General features: G+C 35.4%; 1 protein-coding gene and 1 long non-coding RNA gene across 9 annotated transcripts in view; one reads left to right on the top strand and one right to left on the bottom strand.

Moving 5' to 3' along the window:
• LOC132193168 (uncharacterized) overlaps positions 1 to 23458 on the top strand; it is a 125587-nt gene that overhangs the window by 56546 nt on the left and 45583 nt on the right. The window contains exon 4 of one of the 8 annotated variants that reach the window (XM_059613622.1): positions 15085 to 15136. The exons of the other annotated variants lie outside the window; for them this stretch is intronic. The gene's annotated coding sequence lies outside the window, so the exon portion shown is untranslated. The remainder of the gene's footprint in view (positions 1 to 15084; positions 15137 to 23458) is intronic. 8 annotated transcript variants of the gene reach the window in all.
• LOC132193025 (uncharacterized) lies at positions 6028 to 6914 on the bottom strand. The gene is made up of 3 exons (XR_009441391.1): positions 6781 to 6914; positions 6494 to 6587; positions 6028 to 6300 (listed from the first exon to the last, which is right to left on the bottom strand). It is a non-coding gene; the product is annotated as an uncharacterized LOC132193025 (long non-coding RNA).

The raw sequence follows: 23458 nt of genomic DNA, 5'->3' as shown, positions 1-23458 counted from the left end.
TGGCTGCTATTTTTTGAATTGTGACGCGTCCTAGTAAGGAGCAGCCTGCAATTGAAATAAATTTTCTGATCAATTGATTTTTTATAGATGGAAATTTTACTGCAGGATCTCCGATACATTGAATCCAGCAGCGAGCACTTATTTTTATATTCTGCTCTGTCGCGATTTTTTCCCTTTCTCTCTGCTTTTTCCACCTTCCCTCCAGCAGCACACATGCACATGGCCAGAGAGGGTGAATATATATCAGCCGGCAGGAGCCACCCTCCTTTATTTATAAGGAAAGTTTCTAAGTATTTTATGATTATGGTCCCCCGCCTGCGACGTCGCTAATGCTGCTTATGATGCTGTGAGATTCGCTATTAGCCCAAATGATTAATTCAATCGGCCGAGGAGGTGCATCTCAAGTGGTCATTTTTCGTCAAAATTGGTGGACTCTTGACAGAAATAAAGTTAGGGGAGACTTAATAGGATATTCGGTAGATTTCTAATAATTTTGCCTCTTTCTTGTTTGATTATTTTTACAATTTTCTTTTCTAAAGTATCAAACCAAAGATTCCTCTAACAAACAATAAGCAATCTAACTTTTTGAAAGTTCAGATTTTTAAATTATTTATTTGAACACACATTATCAAGTCAATGATTTATCCTCAAATAACCAGTAGAACAATATAAATTTTTTTTTATTTCAATACATTTAATTTTTATCACATTTTTAAACCAGCCAACAGCCAAAGTCATTAGAGATGTATTTTACAGATGATAAAACTTGTTAATAATTGGGATTGTTCAAAATTAATTTAATATTTTTTTGTATTTTACTTTGTTAATAAAAAGTTAATGAAAAATGTAATCAAATTTATACCTTTAAAAGATTTTATTTCACATTATCATTTAAATTATTTATGTATGTTTGTAAAAATAGAATTAAAAATTTAAAAAGGATAAAATACCATAAAATAATTGAATTAAATTACAAATTAACTTTTTAATTTTAAATTTTTGTAATATAAAATGGTTTAAATGGATGTTGTAAGGAGTTTTAATTTTATTTCTCTTCTAAAGGAATTTGTTTTTTTCCCTTTCCACAAAAGAAAAAAAAATATAAAATTACGACTGAATTTGCTTTTTCTACATTTATATTCTCGAATCCTATACATTATTTCATACATTTTTTCTAAAGAAAAACTGTGTGCATAGGGAGTCGCGATAAATCTCAACTTGTCCACTTTTGTCTTCCACAAAAGTCCAGCCGATCGACAAATAATGCGACGAACAAAGCGCCGGTCGGACCATTTGAATAACGGATATGTGAATCTGCATGGCGCGGGTCGCATTTGCTATTTCACAAATCAATGCGTCCGGAAGGACCACTGGCAAATAATCATATATCACGCGCCGCCGAGAGGCCACCTTTCACTTTTCCCCCAGAGCTTTTTCTCTCTCTGGCTGGCTGGTATGATTTCATTCCGAATTCTTTCTCCGCCGCACACATATTTGCATAGCAATCTGATTTGGTTTGTGGAAAAGTTTCTCCCGGTGGAAAATTCTTGTCCCCCAGGATTTCCTTTCACAATAACCACTGTGCCGCCGCCGCCGACTGACTGACCACAGCATTTGCCGGTCGCATGTGCAGCAATTTGCACTGTTTAACATTTGAATACGAGCAGACACGCCGGCGACGTGCATTTCGCGACTGAATTGACAATGAGAAAATCCACAAAATGAAAAAGGAGAGCTCAAAGCTTAATTTAAAATCATTCCAAGTAATACAATTTTATTTTATAAGATACTTTGAAAATTTTAAATTATTTGAATTGGACTATTATTTCTTTTATACAAACAATATTTGGGTTTCTTGTATTATAAGTAGATTTCAGAAATTTGAACAAAATTATAGGTTTTTAGAGAACTAAATTAGAGTAAAAGCAGACTTAAAATTGGCAAAATGAGGGAATTTTAAAGGAAATGAAAGAGATTTTTTTCACAATTGGAAATTATTTTGCAATTTTCTAAAACTTTCTCAAAACCCAGATAATGAAATAATTTTGGCTATTCTATGGGCTGAAAATTGTCTAAAAAATAAATGTAATTAAGAAAACTATAGCTTAAGGTAACTAAAAGGCCATTTTTAATCTCCTTTTTTTACGTCAAAAAATTAAACAAATAATTATAATAAAATTGAATAAAACTTATTAAATTTAGTAGAAACTATCCATTTTTCACTAATTTTTAACACGAATTTCAGTTTATGAAAGCAATTTAAAATGTTATTATGAAAAAGGTTGTTGTCTATTTCTCAGCTTTTCGCTTTTCCTCCTTCTTGGTGAATGACGTTCGTGCTTGAAACGAAAACAGCAGTACAAAAAGTGAGCACAACAAACTCAAAACTGTCATCTCAAATAATCACCCACGAATGCAAATCAGTTTCCTTCTTGTCTATTCGCCTCTCCGAAAAACTTAAAATCGGTGATTGACAAAAATATCCTCTCGGAAAGACAATTTAAAAGTTTTTCCCGAAAATTATTGGACTCGAGAAAGGGTTGCTACCTGCAATTTGAATGGAAATTGGCGGTTTTTTATACTTTCGCCGGTGACACGTAATTTTTCGGCGAAACTCGAGAATCGCCTGCCGCTCGATAATAAATAAGAAGTCGTAACGCGCGTCATTAAATAATAACTCATAATGCTTCCTGTCGGGTTACACGCGTATTTTTACGACTATACTTTTCTGCTTTTTGTATACCTTGTGCAGTATACGGCGGGGCGGCGAGTGGCAATCTCCAAGATTTCCCCCTTTTTATGTAAGATGTTTTATTACGATGTTTTGATGCGCCTTTTACAACGCGCTCTCTGTAATCTATGGCTCTCGCCGAGGTACTTAACATAATCAAGTGTCCCGTTTCCGCTGTTGTACGCCCCCGTGTGAGCGGTGCATCATATTTACGGCCACCCTGCTGCAAAATCGACGTCGCAGAAAAAGAATAAGAAAGAAATACGTTCGCTCGCCCCAGTATAATTTAAAGCCGACTTTTGACCCGGTCAGAAAAAGTTTTCCACGCAGCAAGATGAATTTTCGCCGCCCTGCCGGCACGTGACATTAACGTCGAGATTTTCATTTTCCATTATTCAAAACCGACGTGCGGCCAACAACAAACCGCCACGCTTCTTTCCTTTGCAATAGAGAGAGAGAGAGAGAAGGGAAAATGAAAAAGGCCAGAGAAGAAGGACAGAATTTGATACATACACAATACGCGTCCCCTGATGGAAAATTGTGTATAGCTAGGGACACACAAGTGAGCATGGCGTACGTGTTTTTTCTTTTTTACTCTGCACAAGTAATCAAACTTTTCCTGTTCTCCTTTTATCATTTTATTTATGTGGCGACAGAGATAAAAACTATTTTTTTGTGCGTAGTAAAAAAAAAAGTGAAAAAGAACAAACACATACTCATTTTACTACTTTGATTTCAAATAATTTTTTTTTTTTAATAAACAGAAATGGTTTTAGGTTCAAATTAATTAATATTTCTCAGAACCTCATTTAAAGATATGAAATTCCCATTTTATATTTATTGCTTTGCTAATTTTGGGGAGCACTGATTGCGAGTCTCAAGACTAATTTCACAGACAAGCCCCTCTTCCCTTTCCCCAAACATCCACCAAATCTGTGTTTTCCGGCGCCAAAAAATACACAAAATAATCCGTGTCTGTCGACTGCGTTTTCTCATTAAAGGCTTAGCCCCGGTGTAATTATTTACAAATCATTTTTCGCCGCGCCCGCGACACAAGAAAGAAGCTGCACGTTGGCGCTCGCGTCCCGGCTTAATTGCATTTTAAACTGCAAAGTCATTAAGATAATCGCGCGCAGACTTAAATTTCGTACATATAATTTCGGGCACTTCCGCACCGGACGGATTTCGCCGCAGATTAAATATTCTCGACGCAATTAGAAACGAAAAGTAAACACGGAATTATTTTCCCTCGCTGCTTGCTCGCCCGACCAGAGACAGCGAACTACAAGTTGATCGCGAAATCCTGACAAATTGCCGGCGATAAGTTACCATATAGAAATTTATTGCTGCCCCCGAACGAAAAGCAGCTAAATCTTGGCGTTTGACTGATAAAAAGTTTCTTCGCTCTCAAGGGTGATGTAGAAACACACACGGGCTCGGCAGACAAACCTTTCCAGTTGGAACAAGAGAGGAAATTTTTTTATTCTGAAAAGAGATTTGGACAAAATTTATAAATTTATAACTGTTTTGTAAGATCTATGAAAATTTAAAATTATTTAATTAAATTATTTAAAAGTAAAAATCTCTAGCATAGCAAAAAAACTAAATTGGTATGCTGATGAAACAGGTTCTAATTTTCATTCCATTTAAAATTAATTCTGCTAATTCATGTTTGCGAAAATATTAACATAAAAATTTAAAATTTGTTATATTATACATTATACATGATGTTTTTATATTTCTTTTTCTCAATTAAAGACCAGATAATTACTTTATAATTTTTTTACCATTTTAGTTTATATTTCTTATTGGTTCAGACATTTTATGGACATTTTCTAGATAATTTTTTTTATATAGAGAGGTTTCTTTTTTTATAAATTGTTCTAAAATTCCTATCAAATTCATAAGATCATCTCTCAGGAAATTAGTAAGATTCGGTGGATAGATTTACTTCTGCATATATTCTAAAACTTTTCATTAAATATTTAAAATAAAATATTTTATAATTATTAATCAGAGCCATTTTATTTTTCGTTTCCATTTTACTATGTAATTTGAGATACTTGCAGACGTGAAGGCAGAACATGTGTGCCAAAATCTGAGCTCTCCTCCGCCTTCCTTGCTCCCCATCCGTAGCTCACATTCTCCCAAGGTGCCATTCTCACCCGAAATTTTCATTTCCGCGATTTCCCATCAGCGGTGCCGCGCCCCCGCTGCTCCATTCAACCCTGCCGATAAAGAACAATTTTAAATTAATCGCACTGCTTCTTGTTCTCGTCTCTCTCTCCTGCATGAGCGAAAGGGGTGCGAGACGAGAGAGATGGTCCGTTGCGAGAGAGGAGGAGGTGGGCCGCCGGGTGGTTTTTGAGTTAAAGAGAGCATCAGCCATTAGTTTAATTAACAGAAAAGCATTGTCTCTTTTCCCTTTTCTCTCTTTGGCGCGCGCGTGCCTCCCCGAGGCACCGACGACGACTCTCGCGTACAAAAGCTCACTCTCGGCTGGTATTTACGCAGATTTAAATTCGCGTGCGCCATCAGCACAGCGGCAGGAAACAGCGAGCAGATTCATATCTTTTCTTTGTGCACGCGCAAATTACGCGAGAGAGAGCCTTTGACTTTTTCCATCAACTTTACAGTCGCGGCATCAAAAGGCGGTGGAATATTGGAAGAGAGAGAGACTTGATTGGCCCCTCGGCGATTATTTCAATTCAATTATTACTTTTCCAGCATGATAAAAAATTGCATAAAATCCATAAAATTGATTAATATTGGCAAGCACCTCAGGCATTTATTTCAATTTTCGTACAATAATTTTATTTTGAAGGATGTGGGAAATTTTATATATTCCCAGCCAAAAATGCCATGCTGGCTGGATAGGGGGCCAGCGCCGGCCTGCCATGACACGCCAGCGCGGGCCAGCCAGCAATGGTACGCACCGAACTTTGCAGGCCGACCCAGCACTGGGCCGACGCCGGCTCCAGCCATGGCACCACGCTGGCTAGCCATAATGCAACCGACATGGCTCAAAATGGAATAGCCATTCACACTTTTTGCTTTTTTTATTGTTAATAATTTTAATTTTTTTAATTTCATAATTTGGGTAATATTAAAAAAAATATTATATTATAAATCAAATGACATATTTATTCAGGAAAAATAATGTTTTTATTATTCAAACTTAAATTACACAATAATATCAGTCAGAAGTCAAGAATATTTGTTTATGTTGAGCATTGAATATTTTGATATTTTACAATAATAATTCAAATTTTAAACCAAACACAAAAGGATTAAAGCTTAATGGAACCAACAACCAACTTTTTACTAAATTTCCATATTGTTTGAAAAACTCATTTCACCAAATTTTATATAAATCAAGTATATAAGTGAATTTTATTTGACAAATTTATCAGAATATCTTATATAATAATTTATAATATAAATTTATAGATCGATCTAAAAATTATTTTCCTAATAAAATCGCATTCTACCTAATTGATGAAGCACATTATCCACAAAGCAGGGCTGATGTCGATACCGCTGATGTCTAAGGTGTTCTTCAAAAGGTTCTGAAACAGTAAAATTTTATAATTAAAATTGCGAATTAAATAGCAAAAAAATCTCGATTGTTATATTAATTAATAAAATTATTCATTAATACCAAAATAATTTAAAAATGGAATTAAATTTTTCCACGACGTAAACTTATTTATTGTGTAAGATTTTTTTTTAATATTTTGAGAAACAAAATTGATTCATTACCTCTTTTTATTTTAACAAACAGGGGATGAGCAGTGGTTATATATTCCGCGTTGCTGGGTCTCCTCGGCAAAATTTGACTCCTAGGATTTTTTTTCTGAAATGCAAATTAATAAATAAAATTAATAATCGGAAAAACGCAGATTGAATGAATATTAAATTAATTTAGGCGCAGTTTAGGCAAAGAAACGCCCTTCAAGCATGCTTCGTATATGTGAGAGATGTTTGTTGTTGGCGTCAAAATGATGCTACGCTAAGTTATGCCAGAATTAAATCATTTTTAAACTTACCATTTTTGTTAATCGGTGACCGAACTTGATCCCAGCATCGGCGAACAAAATTTTTCCAGAAGTGTTGCAATTTAAGGGCTTAAATTATGAAAAAATGCGGAGCTGATAAACGTGGTCAGGTCTCGCGTCCGACATGTTTGTTGTTATTGCCCTGACGCCGCTGTGGGAGAAGCGGCGCATTGCCTGAAATCTCTCTTCTGCGCATATGCGCATGCTAGAAAGTCACGCACGCAGTGTATATGGCTGGCCGCAACGCAGCCACCGCACAGCCAGGGTGGTATAACTTTTTCCTTCCAACCGATCTTAAACGCGTTTATATCATGCAAAACAAACTTACTACATTAAATTACATTTTGAAAATTCCCTAACATAAATAAAAGAATATTGAAGTGACTGAACTTGCGTGCGTGAATTACTTATATTTTGTAGATTAAGAGCAATTAAAATTATATGAAGAAAATCTTAAAATTGTACGCAGTCCAAATTAAAAATTTTTAATATATTTATATATTTTGTAAAGGGTGTAAATAAATCATAAAGTTAAACTGAGCTAAACAAATAATTTAAATTAAATAAAACCATAAAAAAGATGTTTTAGATATTTTAAATAAAAAATATTAAAAAATAAAATAAAGAAAAATGTAAAAGGAAAACATCTAGACTAAATGACTTGTTTATTTTATTTTATAAAATTTAATGATAATTTAAATAATTATGATATATTAAAAGCGTTGAACAATATTGGCACCCATTGACAATGCCATTAATGCTCAATCACGGCTAGCCAGCGTTCGGACTTAGAATATGGCAGGGATCATTTTTTCTCTCCTTCTGAGAGCCACCGCGGTGGCTGCCTGCTGGCCGCTCTCGAATTGCCAGCACTTTAGCCAGCAGCCAGCAGCGCGCCCTCGCTGCCAGTACCGGCCCTGCACTGGGCCACCATGGCATTTTTGACTGGGTTAATTAGAAACATTTCAATTGTAAAGAAGTTTGTTTCATTCACTATTACATAATTTAAAATGCATCAGGTTTTCATTTTAAAACTTTGAAAATTAAATTGTATTTTTGTTTAACAAGAAATTAATAGCAGAGAATAAATTCAAAAAATGGATAAGAAATATTTATACTCTCATTAAAGTTGTCTCTTTTTCTTGCAAGAAAAGACTTGATTTTTTGAAAATTTGTTTTGAAGATAAAGCCATTTTTATCAAGCTAATTTCAGTTTCAATTTCTGCATGAAACTATGGATTTTTTTTATTAATTCTCAAAATAGTCAAGGCATTTTTCAAAAGTCGCTTTTTTAAATGATACTTGATACGACTTGTGCAGTAAAGTGCATAGAATTCCCAGACATTTGAAACAGGAAACTCTTGGACCTGATATTTCAGCCCAGAATTTCAATTCGCTCTCCGCAATGCTTCATATAATATGCCCAGTTTGTTGCATGCACGTGTGGATTTGAATCTCTCTTCAGTCTCGACAGCGGCCGGTACAACGTGACGCTTTTTGTCGAATAAAAGAGGCCAGAGAGGGCACAAAGTAGCGGCTGCTCGCTCGCGGTAATATTTATTTGTAATATCGGAAGATAGAAAGAGAACGTGGTCGGAATATGTGCTCATCCCTTTTGAATACAAAGCAGCCGCACAGAGAGAGAAATAGAGGAGAGATATGTCAATGAAAATGCATGCACGCATGCATACGGCAACTTTGCGCGCGCCCCTCTTATTTATTTCAATATTACAAGGAGAGCTTTCAGTGCCTTGAATTATGCGGCAATAAAAGAAGAGTAAGTTCCTTTGTGCTGTTGTGACCGGAATACATTTTTGCCGATTTTGTAGCGAAAAAAGAGGGAATTCTCTAAACCGGATGAACGAAAGGACTACGAGGGATTTCGGGGTAAATTACGCGGCAGGCGAACCATAGGTGGCGGAACGACAATTAATTGATATTGCCGCTTTAAAGAGGCTCCCTAAACACTTGACGGTGTTGTGGGCGTGCAGTTAGGTCTTAATGTTGGCTTTAAAAAGGTACATCAAGAGACGATATATCTTTCCGAGCGGGCACAATTCCGAAATGGATGGAGAGAGGGAAGAGGACCTTTGCAAGACGCTGAAACAATGAGAGGGACGTCAAATAGTGAATAGAGAGGCACAGAAAATTGCAATGCATAATTTTATATAATTATCTTGTTTTATTCAAATATAATTAAAATTAAAACATGATTACAATTTATAATATTTAATTTTTTTATTTTAAATATACAATATATTTTTTTTAACAAATTTATTTTAATTTTAATTATTTTATTTTTATAAACAAATGTTGACTCCGATGTAAATTTTACTTTGTTAATTATAAAACAAAGTTTATTAAAATTATAATATATTTATTTTCTTACAATTAGATAAATTTATAAATTCTATAGAATCCTTTAATAGATGTCTAGATAATCAGGATAAATTTTAATGAGTTCATAAATCTGGGGTTGATGATTTATTTCAATCAATGATTGCAAACATAAAATTCGATTTTTGTCTTATAATAATATAATGCAACAGCTCATTTTTCTCAGAAATGCAAATTGTACTCACATTGGTTGAATTATTAAAACAAAAATTGTTCATGAAGTTTCCATTTTAGCAATTTTCTGTTTTTATTTTTAAAGAGGGGGGGGGGGGGTAAATAGTATTATTTAAAAAATATTTTGCTTTCCTTCTGACCAAGATGCTGTGCAGGTTGCATAGCTTGCCCTCATTTTCCCACCCACAGATAAATAATGGCAGACAAGTCCGGTGCACTTTATTAATGCACCGACTTAGCTCAAAAGTTCTCAAACTTTGCGTCCCTCTGCTCGGCAAGTGGAGCAAAGGGAGAGAAAAGCGGCAACAACGGCGGCACCTTTACCTCCGCGTTCGCTTTCTCTGCAACACCACCCGCCGCCGTCTTGTTCTTCTTCTGCTTCTCTATCTCTCATAACAAATTGCCATTGAGATTAACTAGGCTTAACCAAACTTAAGTTAGTCAATTAGCTAGTAATTTAAACTGGGCTTAAAAGTGACTTAACTTGTTGTTGGGAAGGAATGAGAGACCGGCTGCCGCGTAATATTTTAATACCTTTATGAATGTATTTACTGCCGCCCCATACTTTATTTCACCGCGAATAAGAACGTGCCGGCCGGGCCTAAGTGCCTCGAAATCTGGCGCTTAAGCGAGCCAAAATAATTAATGGCGTCATTAGCCCCGGGGTCCTGCCTAAGCTAATTGAATCTTGCAGGGAGGTGTGCAGCTGAAATGTTGAGCTTCATTTCTGAGAGACAGCGAAAAAACTTGTTTCTGGATCAAAATGTCTTGTTCAAGGAATGACTCGTCAGCAATATTTTTTCTTCATCGTGAAAGAACACAAAATTTCATGAGTGATCAAATAATTCAAATTTTGAAGCTGTTGAAATTTAAATTGGGTCCTTCCAAACTCTCGCCAAAGTATTATTTGAACTTTGAGGAAAGTTTAAATCTTAATGTGAAGAAATAGAAATTGAAACTGCGAACTGATTGAATTTCAAATTTAGGAACCAAGAGAAGCGTCTGTAGAGGTTCAAGTAATATTTTAAACACCCTGATTTGGAATTACCAAATTGCGAGCTAAGAAATTTTGTCATTTTTAATTAAACAAGAAAATTTATTTCAAGAAACAATAACGTAAATTGTAACATACTTTTTTATCTCAATTTTCATTATTTATTGTTTTTTATTCACAAATAAATATTAAGTCGCAACAGCAAAAGATTAAAAATATTTCATTTATCTCAAAGTAATTTATCTTATTTTATGGAATTGCGGTGGGATAATGTAAGAAATCGGCAGAACCGCGCTATTCCTGTCACGAAACAAAGCCAAAGACGTTGAATTTCTTGCACCCCTTGTCTCCCCAGCACCGCCGTGGGAGATCAGAAAGAGTTCTTCGGCACACAAAGGCGCTCTTCTCTCTCGCTCGCACGCAATCTAAAAGGGTGCACAGAGTTAACTAGACTGGTGCTGTGGCGAGCGACGAGTTTGTTGTGAAGAAAAGGAGCGGGCGGCCTTTGATGTTAATTAAATTTAACTTCCCTTTAATTGTAAAGAAGATGATGACGGGGCTGATGAGAGGAGAAGAGCAGAGGAAAGGCGACAGCAGCACAGACGGAAATAACGTATACACTGAATTCGGGCAAAAACCGCAGGTTCGACCTCGGGCGTCCTCGAATTCCTAATTAACCGGCTACGCATGGTGGTAGCGGATTTGCGCATATGTTGGATTAAGAGCTGATTGACATCCCCTTTGACTTGGTTATTTCAACGAATGGCAAAACAGATTGAAAGCCCGTTTTTGTCCTTGCAAAATATTTCATCAAGGGAATTTCCAGCTAATCGTTACTCATTTACGGGTAATGTATAATTTAATCTTCATGTTTCAATTCAGTTCCAAGTAAAGCCTAAATGATTGAAAGTAGGAAAATACACTTTCCATGTCAGTTTTGATAAAGTCAATAAAATAAATCAATAATTTTTTTGAAAATCAGAAGTTCAGTGGCATTGCATCCATATATTTTTTATCTCATACAAACTCATTTTATTAAGGCTTTTCTAATTGCATGATTTTAAATAAACTTTATGTTGAAATGAAAATATTATTGATTCGAGAAAACAAACGAACGAATAAGAAGTAAATAATGTCAATCTAAACTAATTCCACTTTTGCAGAACACTTGTGAAAAAAAATCATTATATTTTACTCAACCTATTTCAGTTTTCAAATTTTCACACGTATTTAAAATTAAAATAGGTGAAAATAATTATCTCTGAATTTAAAGAACCTTAAAATAATTGGATTGTGCAAAATTTGGGTGCAATTAAAAATATGTGTATCTCATTAAGTTTGAACTTTTTGACGTTTCTTCTTTTTTTATTCAACCAAACAAAAATTTTCAAATTTAGTCTTAAAAAATAATTGTTTCCAAAAGTAATCTGGCTATCCGTACAGTTCTTTGAGTTCTGTTGATTTAAATTTATCACTTTAAGGTTGGAAAACTGACAGCACGCAAAGTTCTTATTGTTGTTTATTTTTCCATTTTTAATTGTTTAATTAATTTTTTTAAACGATTTGTATACAATTTTATTATTTAAATTGTTATTAAAATATTTTTCAGCCGTTTTAAATTCTCAAGTCTGCGTTGACAGATTCAATATTTGTCAAATTAAAGCGATGTGGACCGCTTTTGAGATCCGATTGTTTCATCAAGCGGCACGTTCAGCCCATTTGTCACAATCGGCCTTCCCCAAGTCGCACCAGCCCTAGTAATCGGGGATGAAGGTCTAAAAATGTGTCCTCTCTCTGCGAGTGTGCTGCAGCCCGCGTCCTTTCTCGCTCTCTATTATTTGGATAAAGCAGGCAGGCAGGAGAAGAGCAGAGTCGTCACACAGCCCTCCGATGTTAATGTCCCCTCAGGGAAGTAAGTACAAGGATTTCGCATTAAGGAGATGTATGGCAATAACGTTAATAAGAGCAGATTTCGCCGACTACGATATGGCGTTGCTCTTGCTCTTTCCGAATATTAAGTCCGGGGGATATCTTGCTGCTCACCGCTACTTGATCGTCGCCGCGTCTGTCGTTCGTCGTCGTGTCTTGCGACGTCGCCTAATATCATAATGCGCACTACACGCGCCGCCGACAATGAGCTCGAGCAGAAGAACCCCGATCCCATTAATGGATAACCAGGGATTATTTCAATTAGCTTCCGCCTGGCCCAGACTCATTGTCGGCGACAGGGACAAGCCCTGGCCAGGTTGGTTTAAACTTGGTGTCCTGAATTGGATTATAAACTGAACCTAATTCACTAAAAACACGTGACGATGATCTGCTTTTGCCTAAAGTATATTTTTCCTCAAAATACAGAAATAATTGTCAGTTCAAACAAAACTACATTTAGCTCCTCTAGAGAGTTCATTTAAAAAAATCAAAATAATTTAAAATTCACAATTATACATTATTCAATTTTGTTTTTGACAAATTTTTTTAAATTAACATCAAATGATATAGATTTTTGGTGAATTATTTTTAAGACAATTTAAAAACGCCCAATGGGATTAATTGTTAAATTCTGAATATTGACGAAATTTCATCTCCGAACGTAAAATTCAAAGCTTCAAACCAAAGGCTGATCGACTGTTTAACTTTCCCTCTAAATTTATTTGAACTTCGAAATCAGTTAGTCCTGAATTCTAATTCTAAATCACAAAATTCTCGTAAAGAAGCAATACGCAGGAAAATAATTCGGAATTTAAAGTCATTTAAATTAGAAAAAAATGACAGTTCTGGTCTTTAAATTGAATTTCATTGAACAAAATTGTCTTTTGATTTCTTCACTTTAAGATCGATGTATTTAAATCAAAACCTTGATTTAACCTCTTATTTATTTTTTAGACCTAGAAGATTTGTAGCTATATTATTTTTTTAGACAATTCTCACTTGACGAGCCTTTGCTAATTTGGCACGTTTTGATCTCAAAGTTTACGGCTTGCTTTCAAAACTTCTTACCAGGCGAATTTGGTGTCTGTTGTTGTGACAAGCAGAGCTCCTCGCTAATTACACGCAAAAGGCGCGCGCGTGTGTCGCAAGTGGAAACTCACAGGTCGAGACCATTTAGCCAGTTTGCTTTGAGTTGCAGGCAAATTGTGTCCACGCCATTGAATATCAGCAAATTGGCTTATTCGAGGCCGGTCAGAATGGCGGCGTTGTTTTTGTTGCCAATTAGACAAACTCCTGCTCCACTGACTTGTACTTACTTGCCTAGCTAATGAGTCGGCAGGGCGAACACGTCGGAATAAATTTGCCTAGACGATGAGGAAAACTGCGTGTTATTTCAAACAAGTTGAGAGGGCAAAGGGTTCATATAGGTTTATCCAATTTTTTCCCAAATAAAATAGCCTTGTGTTGAACGAATGAAAAGAATTAATTGAAATTAAAAATAATTTTAGATTGAATGAGACTTTTATTATACATGAAATCTCTCGCCCTGAAAAATTGGTTCTAATATTTTTGACTAAATAAAATTAAGGAAAATGCTCTAATTGAGTTGTTTTTAATAGAATTATAAGTCAAATTCAAAGAATTCTGGACCATAATTAATATATTTAATAATATTATACATATTTTAAAATTATTGTAAATTTTCAAGCAAAATTCATGCCTCTCGTTTGCAAAATTTCATCCGAGTAGAGAAGGAAGCCCTACAGATGTTTGATTAAGCGCCGCCACCACGCTCTGATTTCTGATAAAATTATACACGCAGCGATGGCGGGCCGCCGAAAAACCCTTTCGTTTGCGGCGCTGTCACCCCACAGCAGCAGCAGCAGCTTTGAATTTTGACGTTTAATGTTGTGATAATTTGATAATATATTCGGTTATGTGAAAGGAATATGTAATAACGGGGGCGCCGCGCGCATTCGGATGAACCGAAAGGTCGGGAATGCATTCATAAGGGAGGCCCGTCTTATTTAGTATTCATGCCGTGAGACTAAATACATGCAGCCAGGGGTTAAACGCACGGGAGGACATTCTGGCTCGGACGGCCGCAAAATCTCTGCTCCTTGTCGGCACCACGTGCCACCGTCGAGTCGTTAATTTCCAATTCCATTATGGCGACGAAAATGCGAATGTTTGGGAATTTACAATCAAATGGCATCAGAGGGAAACGACAAAAATAGTTCAATGTTTTAAACACAGAATTATTTTAGGAAGTTTTCAAAACTCTCTTCTTTAAAAACGGCAAATATATATAAAAAAGAAAGTTAGAAGTCTGTCAAAAAAGCAAATCTTGAAGTTGAAATTTTAACTCAATATGAAATGGTAAAAAATGCTGTGGAAAAAAATACTGAAAGTTTTATTAAATTAAAATTTTTTAAGCTCACTTAAATCAGTAACAAGAAAAGCAAAAAATTTTGAAAAAAATAATGTAAAAAAAGTCCCAAATTAGAGCAGAAATTTATGAAATAATACAATATGAATGTGAATGACAAAAGTTTCTATCAATAAGATTCATTAATAATTATGAATTTTGGAGTAAAGAAATTGAAAAGTTTTTCCACACGATTTTCTCTGAGATCCCTTGCTTTTCTATTGATTTCAGGGAAGCCTACTGATTTAATTAATTTAATTTAAAATATTAGAATTTATAAAATTTATTTAATAAAAAATTCTCAATAAAATTAAGAATTGCTGTTTATATCTCTTTCTTGAAATCAACAGTTTGGTATTTCTTTTGCTTTCAGGTGAGTCCACCTATTGCTCAATCGCTGGAAAATCGGCCTCTTGTTACGCAAGGTAAGACGAGTAGATGTTTGTCCCGTTTGTTCTCCCCTTTCTTTTCCGCCCTCTCAATCCACGTAATTGCGACTCGCGAAGATCTGTGTGATCCCTTTGTCGCCGCGCGCTCGACAAAGCGAAATAAAGAAGAAGAAAAAAAATCGGCAAAGAGATCAGTCTGGCCGTCCTTTTGATTTTTCCTAAATTACTGCGCCGGGCAAGCCGACGACAAACAAGAGCTGTGGCGGGTTTGTTGAAATGCGAATCACAAAGCGGGGAGCAAACGCGCATTCATGGGAAATAATAAAAGGAGCATGATGTGCTTTGGTCATTGAGCCGCAGCATGTGAGCCACTGACCTTTTTGCCTGCCGCCCGGCCGGAGGGGCATAAAAAGGAGGACCACTCGGCAGGACCGACCGGCACAGAGGGAGGCTCGCCCGTCTCGAGGGCTCCTTTCATCTGCTTTTTGGTTTTGATTAAGTGAAAGTCGCTCGAGCAGCACTCAGAGAGGGATAAATGCTTGGAATTGTTTTTGAGAAATGGCTGGAAAATAAATTAAATTAATAGAATAGAATAAAGATACTTCAAATCTACGGGAAAAATTTAAATTTTTTATCAATTATCAAATAATTTATATTTTACTCTTTATTGTAGTCTGAGAATTCCTCATAAAAATCTTTTTAAATAAGTGAATTAAAATTATTCTTAAGTTAGAATTTGAAGAAGCAATATTATTTTTGGCAATTTTTGGAGAAAAAAATTGGAACTTTTAACCTCGTTGTTGTAAAGACTTGATTTCGCTAATGAAAATTGATAACAATAAGTTCTTGGAATCTTTTTTATTATTATTTATTAAATTATTTAATATCTTAAAAAAAGCGGTTCATTTTATAGAAAAATTTCTCCATTGCCGAAATTTAGGATTTTAGTTTCCTGTTAATTATTAATTATTTAATGCAGTTTTTTAGCATAGAAATTTCATTCCCATGCAAGGATTTTAAATTTACATTTTTTTTTGCGTCCAAATTTTAGTTTCCGAAATTATTTTCTGGGCAACTACCCAGTGGCTTTGGACTTTCTCTAGATTTTTTTGGTCACTACATTTTTCTGTTGCACTTGAGGGAGCGCAACAGAAGGAGCGAATAATCAAATCAAAAGCGCAAACACCTCTTTCTCTCTCTTTCTGTAGCTCGCCGGCGTCTTGTCTCGTTTTATTTCCTCGGCGAAACTCCAGCAGGCGCATAAAAACAGACAGCGGCCGTTTGGTTTGCTAAATTGGTCTGCTACAAGGCAAAAAATAAGCCGGTGCGCCCGCGTGCCATAATACCGGAGATGAAGTCGGCGCAGGGGTCTCTGTGTGAGCTGTTTTTATATCTCGCCAGTTACTTAACTCGCTCTCTCGTTCATGTCGAGATATAAAAAATTCCTGCGCTCCCCCGCGTCTTCTTAAGGCACACAAAGACAAAATCGCAGTCTTTTTTTTCTCTCTCACTTATTCCCTGCTCTACGGCATCACTAAGCCACCCTATAACCTCCCTTAAAGGGGATGTCTCTCGCGTTATTCATACCGATGTGTATATACACCCTCAAATCACTACAAACCCACCCCCGTCGGCAGAAAAAAGGAAATCTCGAGATTTTTGACCAGCATCTCCCGGCGCCGGTGGGCGATTGAGGGAAATTGAGCCGACGGGAGAAATCTCTGACGAGGTGAGCTGCGAAATGGTTCTTTTATGGGGGCGAATTGGTAGAAGTGAGTGGAGAGGACGGAGAGTGAGAGAAAATAATATTCACTCTTGTGTCGATTCGGGTGCGAATGGCCAATTTGCTGTTTTATCTCCGAAATAGCCTCATCAGCTCCATAAATCAAACAAAAATTCAAATCATTGATATAAAAAACGAAGGTATTATTTTGGAAATTAAAATTTCAAATAATTTCAAAACCAAATTTTTTTAATTTTTTTTAAGGGTCAAATAGGTATTGAAGAAGATGTTCGTGCGGGGAAAACGGGCGGATCCTGGTTTTTTTCTATAAGAAGTTTTAAAGCAATTGTTGTTGAATTGTAGCTTATCAAAATTTCAGATCATTTTTCATTTTTTTTCATGCTTATATTAAATTGCAGACCAGACTTCAGAAAGACAAAGTAAAACTGGTTTTACTTATGGACACTTAAGTTTGACAATAAGGAAAATAATAATAATAATAATAATAATAAGTGAATTTTATATTAAAAATTTTAGTCTACAAAATTTCTAAAAAAAATTAATTCAATAAATTAATTTTAAAATAAAAAAAATATTACCAAATTATAATAGGTAATAATTTTTTTCTTTTTGTAATAAATGTTATCTGTTAAATGAAAATATTCTTTGACAATGTCTAATATTTAATAGTTAAAAAAACTATTTTATGTGCAAATTCAATACAGTGTAATTTGCTTTTGTGATGAAAATTCGTCAAAAACCATGGGTTTGGGGACGGGAGAGAGCACAAAGTGTTTCCATTACTTTCATCAGCACCTCGCCCACCCGATCTCTTGTAATAAAGTGTTGTGGCGAAGCGTGTAAACAAACCATTTACAAGGAAGCGGCGGTTCAAAGGCACTAGCTACCGCGTTCAATCTTTTGACTTTGCACACAGAGATCTTTCCTTTTATATGCGCGCTTCTCTTTCTCTCTCACGGCTCGCTGATAATTTGTTATCACTCGAGCAGCTCCCCACTGCAAAGCCGCCGCCGCCGCCGCTTCCTTTGTTAATCAACGTGTTAACAGAAAAGTAATTAAGATAATTAGATCTTGTTTTTGTCTACTGGATACGATCCAAAAAGTATTAAAATACCCGCCCCCGTGCTTGCGCCGCTGTTACGAGGGAGGCTCTTTGAACCCTTATGGCGAACGGGCCCCAACTCGGAGCAGCTAATCATCAGGATGTGATTAGGGGCTGGAATTTCGGCATTGCAAAGCAGTCGAGAGGAAATAATTTTTGAGCCCCTCCAAGAAAATTTGAAGGAAAATTGAAATAGTTGCGGTTTTCATACGAAGCTGTTTGAAAAATACACACAAAAACATAAAAATATTAAAACTGTTGAGACGGTTTGTGGAAATGAAGAATTATTAAAAATTCATCAAAATTTATATTTCTAAATAAAATATGGAAATTTTATATTTATTTTGAGGATTGATAAATTTAAATAATCAACTGAAAATTTTAATTATTTCCAAATAATTATTTTCATCATAGTAAACTTTGAATTTTTTTTATTTTTTTTTAATGTATCAATTTCATATAATTTGTTATTTTCCTCCTTTTCCTTTAAAATGATTTAAATTAATCTCTCAAATCCTGGGTGCGATAAGTGCCCCTTGCACCATACAAAATAAATCTCCTTGTGCAGACACGCCGACGAAAAGGACACAAATTATCGAGGGCTGGCGTTCGGCCAACGCATAGTCTCTCGCACTTCTTTGCGCCCTTGTGTGTCACTTCGGCTGCTGGCAATTAGTTTTTCTCTCCACGTTCCCTCTCGAGAGCAATAGCAGACAGCCGTTGGCTCCTGGTTATGATTTCACTTTTCTCTTATTGCCAGCGCCATATATTGACTGGAAAATTATTTTGTTGCGAAACTTTTCCTAATGAAACTTGAGCAGCCACCCCGCCAACTGATCGTGAAATAAATGATCTGTAATGTGATTCGGGCGATTTATGATAAAGGGAGGAACATCCTGCCGATTGCCTCTGAGAAAAGTCAGAAATGAGAATTTAGTTTGTCTATGTGCAGACACCAAAGACTGGTGAAAATATCTTTTTTAAATTCCCTTTTTAATTCGTTCTGACATCTATTTTAAATTTAAATATACAATTGACTTTTTTAAATTATAATTTCGTATTTTTGAAGTGTTTAGAGATTTTTCATTTTACCAGAAAATAATCAAGTTTTTAATCAAATCTTCTGGTTCAAATAAAAGTAGTGAATATTATGGTTTTAAATATATAAATTAAAAAATTTAGCCAAAATATAATTTTAGTTTTTTTTTTAAATCTCAATTTTTTTTAGTTATAAGTGGAAAATTTTAGTGATACTAAATTTTCTTTATATTCACCGTTATTTACCAAAAATTTTCGTTTGACAAGCAAGCGGAAAAATGTATCAAATAACAATTTTCATAGGTTTTTCGGTGCAAATTCCATCGAGTCAGTGGCTTGATTGTTGTAGTGCAAACAAATTCCTAAAAATATATTTCATCTCTGATGCGCTCACCCTTTTGCACAAAGGGCGTGTTCACTCGAAATGAAATGTAATAACATCAGGGCAGGCTTTGTTTGAGCACGCCGCCGAGGAACGAGATTTTTCTTTTGATGTGTGAAAAGTCAGCGTTTTTCATTCCGATGACGCTCGCTGATGGGATCAAGCGTGCGTGGGGGCGAAAGGATTCTCGCTCGCACTCAATATAATACCCCGGGCCACCTGTTGCCGTGTTTGTATTTTAAAAAAGAGATAAAAAAAAAGTGGTTGCTGGTGAGCCGCCGCTCGCCTTTTTTCTCCCCTCGCGTCAGATCGGCCGTTCGCAGGCAGCGGCCGCGTCTCTCACTGATGACTCTCTTCCGCCGTCGCCCCGCCATGATTTGATTAATCTGATTTCAAGAAAAGAAAGAATATCGCAAAAAAAGCTGCAGCTGGTGAAGTTGAACACTTCGATCCGCTTTGAACCACCAGATCCACCTTTAATTAAAAAAAGACAAGAATATTAACTAAAATATAAAGCACAAAACTACCGGTATAGCTTTACTTTCTGTCTTGTATTGTTTGTTTTTTTATATAATTATTTACCGATTGGTAGAAAGAAGCAGGATGTTCATTTTGATATTCATCTATTAAATAACAATCAAATCAAAACCCATTTACGAAAAGCTAAATTAAACAACATTTTGTAAACTACTCAAAAAATAGATTCTGAAAATACCTAAAGAAAAAAATAAAGGCAAAAAATACAAAATTAAATTTAGAAATAATCTTATTTATAAACAATTTTCAGATGCAACTTTTCCTCGCAAACTGTTGAAAGTTGTAAAAATAATTTTACAATAAATTAAATGTTTTTTACAGAGATGATTATGTTTAGATCCAATAAATGATTTTAAAATTTCAAAACGAATTAACGATTGAATACTTTTTAAAATTTATTATTTTTCTTTTAGATAGTCAAGATCAGTTTGTATTGATGTTCGATACGTGCTGCTTCTTGATCCATTGAAAATTTTTCTCCCCGGTGGTCTCTCTTTTCGTTTCCTAAACGTTTTCGCCGCTCTTTCTCTTTCTCTCCTTTTCATCTTTCATTCGTTCCGCGTGACCAGACTAACAAAAATCTATGAGAGAGAGGAAGAAAAAATGACAAAGTGCCCGGGTAGCGAATGCAGCCGTTTCTCCCCTCCGGCTTGCAAATCAAAACATTTTTCTGCTCTCCTTCTGCTCGCCTTCCCAGCGGCTCAAATATTTATCTTTCATCGCGCTGCGCCAGTTAATTATTCCCCCCAATTAAAAATAATAACCAAGAAAAATGCTGATCTTTTTCTTGCGAAACAATCATCATTCTCGACCCGAGCAAAAGAAGGGTTGGTCTCGGATTAAAAGAAAACAAACGGGCGAAGAAAAAAATGCTGACGATTCGAATGTAGACTTCTTGCCGGTTGCTCCGGTCGTGCGGGTTGCATGGCCGCGGGTCCGCAGGCGTTTCGCCCCTCCCTCGTTAAATCACTTAACAATGAATTTAATAAAAAGGAAAGAAGAAGAGAGTGAGTTTAAGCTTCTTTATTATTTCGGCCGGGAACAAGCAACTCGGCGTCATAAACCGCGAGAGATCCTATTTGCGAAGCAAAGCGGCTTACGAGAAGAAGACGAAAACAAAAAGATGAAAAACGCTCGGGCCGTATGTTGCCACCCTTCCTGCTTCCGCCCTCGCGAAAAATGCCGGCGGTCGCACATACCTCTCTTTTTTTCCCGTCCTATATTAAAATATTAAAAACTCGTTTGCGAAAGGAAGTGAATCAAACGCGGCTCAGCGTTTTTTAAGCATGAAATATTCACGTTTGATGATACAAGCGCGCCTCTCTCTCTCTTTCTCTTTTCCTCTAATGGCGGAACCGGCGAAGAGTGCACGCTATAAATAAAATTAAACGAATAAATTAGAGTCCGCGCTTCAAATAATCTTCCTTATCGCGCCCCACCATCTCGCGCCCGCTCTGAATGAAATAATTAGCCGATTGGTATTGCCTCTTGGCACGCAAATTACAACCGCGTGAACTAATACTGAAGAAGAAATTGAATTTTATCGCACGTGTATCAAATTTGAGAGGTTTTGAATATAATTAATAGCTGAATTTCATTAGTAAAAATGGTAAAAATTAATGTTACGACGAGTTTCTGTTTCGCTAGCAAAATTATTACAATTTTGCATCATTAAGTCAATAATTAACTTATATAATATTATCTCCAGTATTGATTTTTAATATTCAATTACAGCAAACACCAAATTTAATGACTGAAATCACAATCATGATCAAAAAGTTTGTACTGCTAGGCTAGAAGTTAAAAATTTATTTTATTACAAAATTTTTAAATCTTTTTTTAATTTCAATCATAACAAATTTTATTTCATTATTCAATTTCGGATCCATTCATAAAATTTATAATTATTTACTGCCTTCAATTATAATTCATTTAAAAATATTATAAAATTTTAATTAAAATTCACACATTGTTAGAAACAAATATTAAGAAGAAATTGAATTTTAAATTGGCATATCTCTAAAATGTATCTGAATTGTATAGAATTCTCTCTCTTTCTCACTTCAAGTGATCTGCCTTTACCAGCAAATATCAGAAGGAATTTGGCTGATCACACGAAAAAGGCGAAAAAGCAGATTTTTCTCTTTTTCTTTTCATCTCTCGCCCCACACGCGGCAGACGTTGCATGAAAAAGTGTGCGGTTTTGCAGTTTTTGATTAGAGAAGAGCCCTCGCTCTCTCTCGCTTCGAATAATTTCATCCTCCCTAGCTCTCGATCGCATGTACGTTTGTACGTACGTTTTTTACTCTCTCGTGTGATTCATATCAGCCGAGTTTAACCCGGCAATAATTCAAACTGGCCAGAAATGTGTTTTTTCGCCCGAACTTATTTTTTTCGTACGCAGCTGACAGAAATTTACGACGCCGGCCCGCCACTTGCTTTTCTGCATATTTCCTAACCAATTCGACGCGCACTGGATTTACCTCCCTCGGCGGCCGCTATAAAAATGCTCCCCTCGAATTCGGCGCAATAATTTTGCTTTTGGCAGCGTTTTTCACCGGCGCACAAATCATGCGTGCCGCCGTTCGCGCCGACGATTTTATTGCACTTTGTTGACGTGGGCCACCTTTCGACCTGACTAATCTTCTTTCCATCCCCAAATTTTTTTATACTTCCAAGGAAGAAAATCAAATTATTTTGTAAATGTAAATTTGTGGAAATGTTATCTTTATAAATTAATTTTAAAAAAACCTGTGTGTAATAAATTTATTCTACCAAATAATTTGACCCTAATAAATTTTATTAATGTTTTTATTTTAAATTCGTTAATTAATTTTATTATTATATTTTTGATAAAACATTTTTTTGCAATTATTTATTATTTTTATTATTGATATTGTATATTTGTAATGAAAATCGTATGTATGTGTTGATTTTTTTTAATTACAACATTTTTTAAATAGTAAATCGGATGAGTTCAATATCTCAGAAAATAGAATACGAAGTAAATAGTCCTTCTGTCCTGCTCCAATCGTGTGAATTGTTATATTTACGAAAAATAATGTTAAATAGATCAATAAAAGCATATTAATCATAAAAAAATTAGGCAAGATTGGTGAAAATCTATTCCATGTCGTATCTTGTAAAACTCTTTGTTTTACTCTTTTATCCCTTGCCCGGGGGCTGGGAAGGGCAACTTAATATGGAAGACTGTTAATGAACATATTTTTGTTCTTATTTGAGATAGACAAATTTACTTTTTGGGATTTTAGGACAATTCAGAACCTTTTTATTGACTTGTCTCCACACCTTAATTACATTTGCCTATAATTTAAATTTTTTCCTTTTGGTCTCTTAATTTTGACAGTAGTTAACACAATTTCATTATAATCTTGTATGAACTTCAAGCAAAACACTTTAGACAAAATAAAGATCGGAAACAAACTTTTCGTCTGGGACTTTTGAAGCTTAACGCATAAAATGTCACTTTATTGGAAAAAAACTTTTGATCACCAGGCCAAGCATATTTCAGGTCTTAAAATTCGTTTGCTTTCA

Source organism: Neocloeon triangulifer, unplaced genomic scaffold, assembly GCF_031216515.1.
Source record: "Neocloeon triangulifer isolate White Clay Creek 2 clone unplaced genomic scaffold, ASM3121651v1 ptg000003l, whole genome shotgun sequence".
In the NCBI taxonomy this organism is placed as follows: Eukaryota; Metazoa; Arthropoda; class Insecta; order Ephemeroptera; family Baetidae; genus Neocloeon; species Neocloeon triangulifer.
The sequence above is the reverse complement of the archived record's forward strand: the minus strand, read 5'-3'. Positions and strand labels throughout refer to the sequence as shown.